We start from the raw sequence: 10811 nt of genomic DNA, 5'->3' as shown, positions 1-10811 counted from the left end.
GGATACCTAAGTGACCCTTTGGAGAGGTCCATCTGGCAGGGAACCTGAAGCCTCCTCAGTTCCCCACTGACTTCCCAGGCATGTGAACGACCCATTCTGGAAGTGGATTCTCCAGCCACAGTCAAGCCTTCAGGTGCCAGCAGCTCCTGGCCAACAGCTGGAATGTAACCTCATAAGGGGACCCTGAGCCAGGAACCATCCAGCCAAGGCAGGGCCAACATGCTGACCCACAAAAACTGTGTGAGATCATAAATATTTATCGTTTTAATCTACTAAGTTTTGGCATAACCTATTATGCAGCACCAGGTAACTAAACACAAATACTGAATGTAGGGGAAATTTTGATAAGCAGAACATTTCTGTGATCTTACAGTGCCTCCCCACAGGCTGTTTATTATTTATAAGAGAGGGGGAAAAAACAGTAATTGTACAGTGATGAAGCTGGGCAACAGCCTTGACTGGTGAAGATTACCACCACCAGTAAGGAGAGATGGATATCATATAGCTCCCATGTGATGCTCTGAGGTCACACAGCCTCATCTAGGTAATGTTCTGGCCAAGAATGCATTTCTTGAGTCTAATCATAAGGAAACAGCAGACAAACATCAAATGAGAAATGTCTTGTTAAAAAAAGGAAAAGAGGGACTTCCCTGGAGGTCCAGTGGTTAAGACTACGCTTCCACTGCAGGAAACACAGGTTCAATTCCTGGCTGGGGAACTAAGATCCTGAACAGTGTACAGCATGGCTCAAAAAGAAAAAAAAAAAGAAAGAAAGGGAAAGGGATTAATTTTCCCAAAATGTCAATGTCATGAAAGACAAAAGCTCTGGAAATGTTCCTGATCAAAAGAGACTAACAACTAAATGTAATACCTCACCCAAAACTGGATGCTATACTGAAGGGGAAAGACACGCTCTAAGGAACACAACTGACAAAATTGGAATAAGAATAGAGTAGATCAAGTAATGAGTCAGTGTTCATTTTACTGAAGTTGATTATACCATGGTCTATTAAAGAATACCCTTATTCTTAGGAAATACACATTCAGGGATAAAGCGTTGTGACATATGTAACTTACCCTCAAATGGTTTCCCCACAAATGTCTGGGAGATAGTGAAGGACAGGGAAGCCTGGTGTTCTGCAGTACATCCGGTCACAGAGTCGACTTAGCAACTGAACAGCAACCAAAAAGTTTAAGGGTAGGGTGGGGGGTGGTGAGAGAGAGAAAAAAAGTACTGGTGGAGCAAATGAATAAACGTTAATAATAGAGGTAATGGGTAATGGGTTTTAAAAATATTTTCATTTTAGCAACTTGTATGTAGGTTTGAAATTATTTCCAGATAAGGATTAAAAAGATATTAGGGCCAAAATATTCTATGAGATGGAGGAAAATAAGCGAGGGTAAAGATTAAATAAGACCGACCATAAATTGATGACTAATGAAGCCGAGTGGTTTATTATAAAGAGATTTATTATACTTTTCAATGTATTTGAGTATTCCCATAATAAAGGAAGGTAAACAACAGTGAGGAGATTGAACCTGAAGACCCCCCATGTCTCTTACAGTTCAATGGTCTTTTTGAGTGTAGTGGATGATATATGATATAAATTTGAGTTTCCTTGGTTCAAGTTTTTCCTCCAAAAATTGGGGAAAATAATTTCTACTAGTAAGATTATTTGCTACTGTTTAGTCATTAAGTCATATGCGACTCCATGGACTGTATCCCACCAGGCTCCTCTGTCCATGGGATTTCTCAGGCAAGAATACTGGAGTGGGTTGGTTGCCATTTCCTTCTCCAGTGGAAATTCCTGGAGCTAATAATCCTATTGGGCTTCCCTTGTGGCTCTGTGGTAAAGAATCCCCGTCAATGCAGGAGACATGGGTTCAATCCCTGGCCCAGGAAGATCCACATGCTGAGGGGCAATTAAGCCCATGTGCCACAACTATTAAGCCTGTGGTCTAGAGCCCGGGAACCACAATTACTGAGCCCACGTGCCCTAGAGTCCACGCTCTGCAACTAGAGAAAAGCCTGAGCAGCAGTGAAGACCCAGTACAGCCAAAAATAGATAAAAGTTGAAAAATAGGATTATTAACGTTGTTTTACACACGTTAAAGTTGTTAGCACGTTGTCTAGCACATCCAGTTGTTCAATATGTGTCAGTAATAACTATGACTACTGGATGAATAAGTAAAATATAAAGATTAATTTCCACTTGATGGTTAAAAGATGGAGTATCGTCTCCCGAAGTTTGTTGGTAAGGAAATAGACCTGCATAACCACGATCATTATCGGCATGAGATAGTACTGGAATAGGTTCATTTCGGGTGCTGCAGAAAGATAACGTCCTTATGATTAATTAGGTTGTTGTTGTTCAGTCGCTCAGTTGCGTCCGACTCTCTGCGACCCCACGGACTACAGCACGCCAGGCTTCCCTGTCCTTCACCATCTCCCGGAGTTTGCTGAAACTCATGTCCATTGAGTCAGTGATGCCATCCAACCATCTGTCTTCTGTCATCCCCTTCTCCTCCTTCCTTCAATCTTTCCCAGCAAGCAGGATCTTTAGTTGCACCATGTGGGATCTAGCTCCCTGACCAGGGATCTAACCCAGGCCCCCTGCACTGGGAGTGCAGAGTCTTAGCCACTGGACCACTAGGCAAGTCCCACTGGAGGGATCTGATAATAGAAATCTTGGTTTAGGCTTTGGATGCTGGGTGAGCATGGGCAAAACTGACATTGGTCAAGTTCACGGGAAGGGGCCTGGTTTTTCTTCAGGAATAAAGTCTTCTTCTTAAGGTCCGAGAACTGTTACTTGCTCACGTTTGGTTTTTCCTGTGCACCCCTTTACAATGGTATTTATCCCCCCTTTGCTAGGGTTACATAATTATGCAGATCAGCATCGTGGGCCTTTTTCCCTGGACAGTACTTTCTGGAACTGCTAGACTTCCAGATGAGAACTGTTTATTCTGGATCAGACTTAATTTGGTCAGCTGAAGTCTCTTGGGTATGGAGAGTTTTTCTTACCCTTGGCCTACTTTTTGTGGTGCTAAATATCCTCTTACAGTTTCACCAAGTACTTTGTAACAGAAAATAGTTGAAAGCACTGCTTTCTTAGTTTCTCTGGCTGTATCACTGCATCAGTTACATGGTGCTTCTTGGTAAGTCACAACCACAGAGGAAGGAAAGGAGGGTTTTGTTCATGTCACAAGTGCCTACTATGTGCCATGCTCCTGTCCTCATGGTTCATCACAAAACTGGAACAGTAAGGACGGTGATGGAAATATATTCAGGTCCCAGCAGGGCAGAAAGGCACTGGAAGCCCGAGGCTCTAACTACCATTCAATGAGTTCTTTGGGGCTTCCCTCGTGGCTCAGTGGTAAAGAATCCACATGCCAATGTAGGGGACGCAGGTTTTATTCCTGGGTTGGGAAGTTCCTCTGGAGAAGGAAACGGCAACCCACTCCTGTACTCTTGCCTGAGAAATCCCACGGACATAGGAGCCAGGTGGGCTATAGTCCATGCAGTCGCAAAAGGGTCTGATGTGACTTAGCTACTAAACAATGAGTTATTTACCTCTCTTGGTGCTTGGGTTCTGTGGCCTCCTTCAAGACACAGTTCAGAAGCAGAAAATCACCACAGGGTTATTGACCTCATAAATCAACTCATTTTTCCATGTTTCAATAGCAACGTGGGAGAAACTGAGAAAAGACACAGGGAAGAGGGAGGAGAAATGCAGGGGAAGCAAACTGGACTCCCACCTCCTTTACATGCATCACTATTCTGAACTTTGCTCTTCTCCCCGTTATCCCGTTTCCACAGTGATTGTTCTCATAGCCGTCTGATGTGACAGTGAGCAGCGAACTTATTAGTACGACACTGAACACCGTAACTCGTCCTTCCTTCTGTTGGCTGTTTCTAGTTTTGCCTTTTTCATTATAATGAAAAATACAATGACAAAGAACTCATGCACATGGCTTTTTTTTTTTTCCCTTCTGGATTATCTCCTTGATATTAACTGTTAGGAATGGAATGCCAATCAGGCTTAGCAGGGATTAAGTTGACATTGAGTTAGATGCTTTCCTGATGAAGGGACAGGGTCATAAAAAGGTTCACACTTGCGTTTTTGACCGTCCTCCTTAAAAGCCCATCTCTCTTAAAGCAATGAAATAAGTGTTAGCTTAACATTCTGACACGCTTAAAAAAAACTCTGCTGGAGTGTGGGAACTCGATACAGTACAGGAAGCACTGAGTCATGGAGACCTAAATGAGGAACGAATAAACAGTCAAGTGCTGGGGGAGGCGTCTTCTTCAGTCAGCACCCGGAGGACTTTGTCTGAGCAGTTTCCCACCTAAGAGAAGATTGAAAACCACTAATCCTCCTCCTTCATTTTATTCAGACACAGGCCTGGAGTTTTCTGGTTTTTTTGTGCCCACGGTCACATAACAATCCAGGACTGTACTGTCTTCAGCTTTTGGGGTTCTCAGAACAGAAATCCCCTCCCAATAAGGGAAACTCAGGTAGCGACTGGAACACAAGGCAGGAGGCCCTGAGGAAAGCAGCTTGTGTGCTTCCCTGGGCCTTTCCCCTCTTCCCATCTTTTCCCCAGCTTAGAGTGATGAGAGATACCATCTTAAATCAAGTGATGGAATGCTCATTTTATTTTTATCCTGTATACCCTGGTGGCTCAGACAGTAAAGAATCCACCTACAATGCAGGAGACCCAGGTTCCATACCTGGAGAAGGGAATGGCTACCCACTCCAGTATTCTTGCCTGGAGAATTCCATGGACAGAGCAGCCTGTTGGGCTACAGTCCATGGGGTGGCAATGAGTTGGAAATGATTGAGCGACTGAGCACACTCATATAACCACATAGATCAAGTGAAAATAGTCGATTTTAATCAACATTATGTTTGGACTTGAAATCTGTCACAGCTTGAAAGTGGGAAAAGCATCTTTTGGTCCCCATAGAAAACAACTTGATGTTTCTTTTCAAAATGCCTTGTTTTGTGACGTTGATATAAAGCTAACTGTACTTTCCAAACTTTACAGCTTACTTGATGGAGTATTTCATACTCCTGACTCTGGGAAGGTGACCACCTCATCCAACAGAGGTTCACAACATATAGATGAACCCTTCCTTACAGGTACTTCTTTTTCTTCCTGTATTGGCAGGGATTTCCCTCCTCCTCATTCTCTTTCCCTTAATCTTTGTCTTCTCACCAAGGCTAATCTCAGATGGTTTCTATACTTCTCAGGTTCCTTCTGGCTTTAGCACCTCCAGAGACTGTTCACTTCTTTCTCCTCTGTCATCACTCCGTATCTCTTCATAGGCCTATAGCCACTGATCCCTTCTTCTCCTGCATCACAGATCATAGGACCCCTGGTTAGACTAAAAATCTGCTCTGATCTTTACTGTCTCTACTCAAAATCTTAACATCTTCACTCAAGGAGCAGTGTGAATGTCACCTCATTCTCACTCCTGTGAATGTCACAGGAAGCCTTTTCTGATTGTTCCAGTCATGGCACTTTATTGGACCTCTCAAGATATTCATCACTCTTTTTAATATCAAAATTTTGAGCAGATCTCTTCTTGTCTCCTGGACCCTTGAACAGCACTTCACCCATAGTTAAGTGGTTTTGTGACTGAATCTTGACTTATTCCCACTGGAGCTGTGCAGAGGGTAGCTATGTTTTCAGCTGTCAAGTTGTAGGTTATCACATTTTTCTGTCTATTGTGTGGAGCATTTCAGTTCTCTAACACCTTGTACTTATTTGGTACATACTCTGGCTCTCTGACATATAGGCTTTTACGAGCTGAGGCCCAGCTCCCATAAACAACATTGTCCATTAGGAATCCCATTCCACATTCCCTGAGAATTGTATCAGAAACTTTGGAAATACAATCTGCTCTTACAGAATAGCCTGTAAGAACAGAATTCTGGGAGAACAGTCACTGAATTTAACCTGATAACCTAAAAGGAAACAGAAAACATGTTTTCCAACTAGAGAAGTAGCAACTAGCATCCTTCTTTTCCAAGGAGACCCAAGAGGAAAAATCCTAAGGATTCTTTAAGTCCAGATGCTCAAAGGAGTGGAATTAAATGGCACACAAAATAAAAATGTTTTAAACCTCGAGTCTCAAAATGCACAATCTATCACCAATGGAAAAACGCACTTTAAAATGATTGTTGTAAAATATAAGATTTAAAAATTTCAGTCCTGCTGGCCTTGGGCTTTTAAATAACCATAAAGTGGGTGACACACACAAAAAATACTCATTTATCTTCATCTGTTAAAACCTTACCTGAGAATTTCCATTTCTAAGGCATTTAGAGGGAGTGAATGATCTTTTGAGGGCACTGAGGCTTTGGTGTCTAAGAGACGATCTTGTACAAAGAACCAATTCAGGATCTCTGCAGCCGAGGCCGGTGCCCTGTAACTTCTGTCTCGGTGGTTTCCAGGAAGTGCTGCTGGGTGACTGTTTCCTAGGGCAGAGCCAAGGGGCAGGTGGAAAGGCTACTTCTCAGATTCTCTTCTGTCCTACTTTGGGCTAATCATTCCTCAGAGAACATGGTTCATCTGGTAACGTTGACCAGAATCAAAATTCCATGGATTAGACTGAATATAAATCAAAGTCCAGATGTTAACCACAGATGGACTTTTTGAATACACGAAGTATATCCTTCCTGCTGGTAAACTAAAAAGAGTTGCACCCAGGTTTAAATATATCCACACAGCAGTGGTGGCAAGTGTCTCTTGGGTCTCTCTTTTGCCAAAAAGGAGTAACTTCAATGGGGACTTCTCTGGTGGTTCAGTGGTTAAGACTGAGCACTTCCACTACAGAGGGTGCGAGTTCCAACTCTGGTAAGGGAACTAAGATCCATGGCCAAAAAAGGTAACAACTGATGCTGAAGAGTCCTCTGTGCTCTCCTGGCACTGCCCACAATCACTTTGGAGTTGCTTTTCATTCACAAGCCCCTAGTCTAAATGCTGGGTGCCCAAGCCAGAATGAACTTTTTCAAATGCAGCATCCTGCCACTTGCTCTTAGGAAGCCCTTTAAGGTTTTCCACTGGCCTTTTAGAGCAAGTCCACCCCCCTTTGCCAGGCTGACAGGGATCTCTTTTTCCTGGTCTGGCCTTAGCCTCATCTCTTGCTCAGCTCTCCTTGCCATTTATGTTCTAGCCACACCAAAGAACATCTGCTGTCTCCCAGTCTTTGCCTATGCTGTTCTCCTAAGGCCCTGGAGCTCTCTGTATCTTACAGCTTCTTCCTCTAAACCCACCTCACTCCTAAAACCATCACAGTCTTCAGGGAAAGAGACGTCTACAAGTACGTGTGTGCTCAGTCGTATCTGACTCTTTGCAACCCCATGGACTGTAGCCCACCAGGCTCCTCTGTCCATGGGATTTCCTAGGCAAGAATAATGGAGGAGTTGCCATCTCCTCCTCCAGGGGATCTTCCCAACCTGGGGATTGAACCAGCGTCTTTTGTGTCTCCTGCATTAGTAGGCAAGTTCTTTACCAGCTGAGCCAACATCTACTCAATCTGTGAAAAAGCAGCTGGCCGCCATGCTGTGGTCAAGCTGGGCTGGGCTTTGACCCTTGACCCGGCCTTTACCATCCATGGTAACCATCCATGTTAACTGTCCATCTCCCCCTGCTATGTGTGGGGCATGTACTGTGTGTGTACACAATAGGCACTCAAATACTTGCTGGGAAGAAGGTGGTATTTAAAATGCAGTATGAGGGACTTGCGTTAGTTTTGAGAGTGATTTCCCAGGGCAAGTAGTCAAATATGTGTACATCTTGGATCTCTGGAGGCCAGTATGCATCTCTGCTACAGTGTTAGAAGTCCTTATTGCTAGTGGCTTCTCTGGACAGTTATGGACACACTGGACATTTATGTGGTTGTCAGAATTGGAGAACATCTGCCTTTCAAAATTAAAAAAAAAAAAGGATTCCTTCCTCCATCTTCATAAACTTATACTTAGGCGAAGTTCTGCAAAGGACCTGTAACAAAATGAGAAAACTATGGACAAATTAAACAAGTATAACACAAAGAGTTATTTGATTCAAAGGGTTCTCCTTTACTCTGACCTATGCTCTTCTCATGTTTTGGTGTCAAAATGTCTTGGTAAGAAGTGACAGTGATAAGAGAAAGACCAATATTATATGACATTGCTTATATATGACACTTAAAAAAAATGATACAAATAATTTATTTATAAAACAGAAGTATTCACAGAGACATAGAAAACAAAGCTATGGTAACCAAAGGGGAAGGGGAGGGGGGAAGGATAAATTAGGAGTTTGGGATTAAAATATACACACTACTGTATATAAAATAGATAACCAATAAGGATCTACTGTATAGCGCAAGGAGCTCTACTTCATATCTTATAATAACCTATAATGGCAAAAAGTATAAAAAATATAACTGAATCACTTTGCTGTATACCTGAAACTAACAAACACACTGTAAATCAATATATTTCAATAAAGATTTTTTAAAAAACCAAAAATAAATAAATAAAGAGTCTTACTCAGCAAAATAAGAAGTGCCAAGACTTTCTAGTCATACTGGGTAAGGAAGAGAGGGTGGGGATTGGGAAAGAAATTTCAGGTAGAGAAATTCTTTAAGTATGAAAAGGAAAACTGATACACTAGAAGATTACAGAGAATATCCTTATGACCTTGAGGTGGAAAAAAAATTTCTTAAATGAAACACAAAAAGATAGGATTTCCTCTAATCTTAAGAGGAAAGATAAAAGTTTGACTACATTAAGAACTTGATTCAGCAAAAGAGACCATAAAGAATGAAGGTAAGCCACAGAACAAGCAATATAGTGAAGAACAGTATCCAGCAATCCCTAACAATATATATCTATAGACAGACATATACACACATACACACTCAAGCAAATAAGAAACAGATAGACTAATAGAAAAACGGGTAAAAAACAAATAGGCATTTCCCCAAAGTGGAAATCTGAACAATCAATCAATAAATAAAAAAGTACTCAATTTTACAACAAGGAAATGCAAATTAAAACCCACAGTGAGATAACATTTTACACTCACCAAATCAGGAGAAATTTAAATTCCTGATGATACCCAAGCACTGGGGACGATGTGTTCTCATGCCCTGCTGGTGGGAGGGTAAATAGCATCATCTCTTTGAAAACAAGTTGACATTAACAAAAAAGTTTAGAGGGATACATATTTCCATGCCTCCAGTTTCATTCCCACATTTATCCCCTACAGAAAACGCGCATTAGGTGCACTGGAGGTGTATTCTAGAAGGGTCAGAGAAGCACTGATCCTCACGAAAACCTCAAACTGGAAATGGCCAACGCCTACCCACAGTAGAGGGGATAACTGTGCAGCTGTACAGTGAGACAGCTTAGGAAGCAGTGAAAGAGAATAATCTCCTAAAACCAAAATTAGGCAGAAAAAGACAATACCAATGAGGTGATTCCATTTATACATGTTCAAAGACCAAAACAATGCTTTGTGTATATATACATAGGAAGAAGGAGGTAGAACTATAAAGAAATAATTATCTCCAAAATCAGAGAACCAAATATCTCTGGAGGAAGAATTATGCTCTGGGAAAGACACAAAGGATGGGGCGTTTTAGGTGCTGGCAATACCCTATTTCCTCCCCGGGGCATCGGTTGTATGACTGGTTAATCTTAATGTACACGTTTCTTTCCAGATGTATATCTCACACTTAATTTGCCATCCCTTTCTTAAAGTTTTGCTAGCTGAAAATCTCCAAAACTGGGAAGCATCTATTTGTGTTGGTGCTCAATAAAGGCATCACGGACTCGATGGGCACAAATTTGGGCAAACTCTAGGAGATAGTGGAGGACAAAGAAGCCTGGCATGCTGCAGTCCATGAGGTTGCAAAGAGCTGGACGTGACTTAGCAACTGAACATCAACAATAAAAGCTGAGTCCAAGTATTTTAGAAAGAACTTAGGTTAGCCCCAGGGGAGACTTTGAGGAACACAAGAGGGGTTGAAGCTGACGTTCAGTTAGTGTCTAGCTGGCGTTCAGTTAGTGTCTACAGGGCTTTTCTCAATGCTCATCCAACGGCTAGAGGGAAGGAAAGTGTCATCACAGCAAAGGTGTCAGTTAGCAGGGGGCTTGTGGAGGCCAGGGGGTCACTGGAGAAGCTCAGGACATTACTGTGTGGCAGACACTGAGTGCCAGATTTAGGAATCTGGATTTAATTCTGTAGACAGTTAAGTAGACTTGAAGGATTATCATGTAGCAAGGAACAATTAAAAATACCCTAAAGTCTTAGGGAGATGAATCTGGGTGTGAGGGGTAGGGTGGACTGGAAGTAGGGAAACCAGTAAGGTGCAGGCATAATGGACCAGGAATGATGGAAGTGAGGGCTTCCCCAGTGGCTCAGCGGTAAAAAATCTGCCACAATTCAGAAGACATAGGACATAAATTCAATGCCTGGATTGGGAAGACCCCTTGGAGGAGGGCATGGTAACCCACTCCAGTGTTCTTGCCTGGAGAATCCCATGGACAGAGGAGCCTGCCGGGCTATACAGTCCACAGGGTCGCAGTTAGACACGACTGAAGTGACTGAGCACACATGCACAATGGAAGTGAAGTTAGAATGAGATGGAACACAGATGAGTTACTGAGGAACAGTGAGAACTCAGTGACTGAACAAACTTTCAAAAACTTATTTTCTGTCCTTCCCAGCCCTTCCATTCTAAAGTTAACGAGAGAGATTCTGCTTTACAAGGATGAGTGACCAGAACCACATAAGGTCAGAAGAGGACTAGC

This window comes from Bos indicus x Bos taurus, chromosome 4 (assembly GCF_003369695.1).
Source record: "Bos indicus x Bos taurus breed Angus x Brahman F1 hybrid chromosome 4, Bos_hybrid_MaternalHap_v2.0, whole genome shotgun sequence".
In the NCBI taxonomy this organism is placed as follows: domain Eukaryota; kingdom Metazoa; phylum Chordata; class Mammalia; order Artiodactyla; family Bovidae; genus Bos; species Bos indicus x Bos taurus.
Note: the sequence above shows the minus strand (reverse complement) of the source record.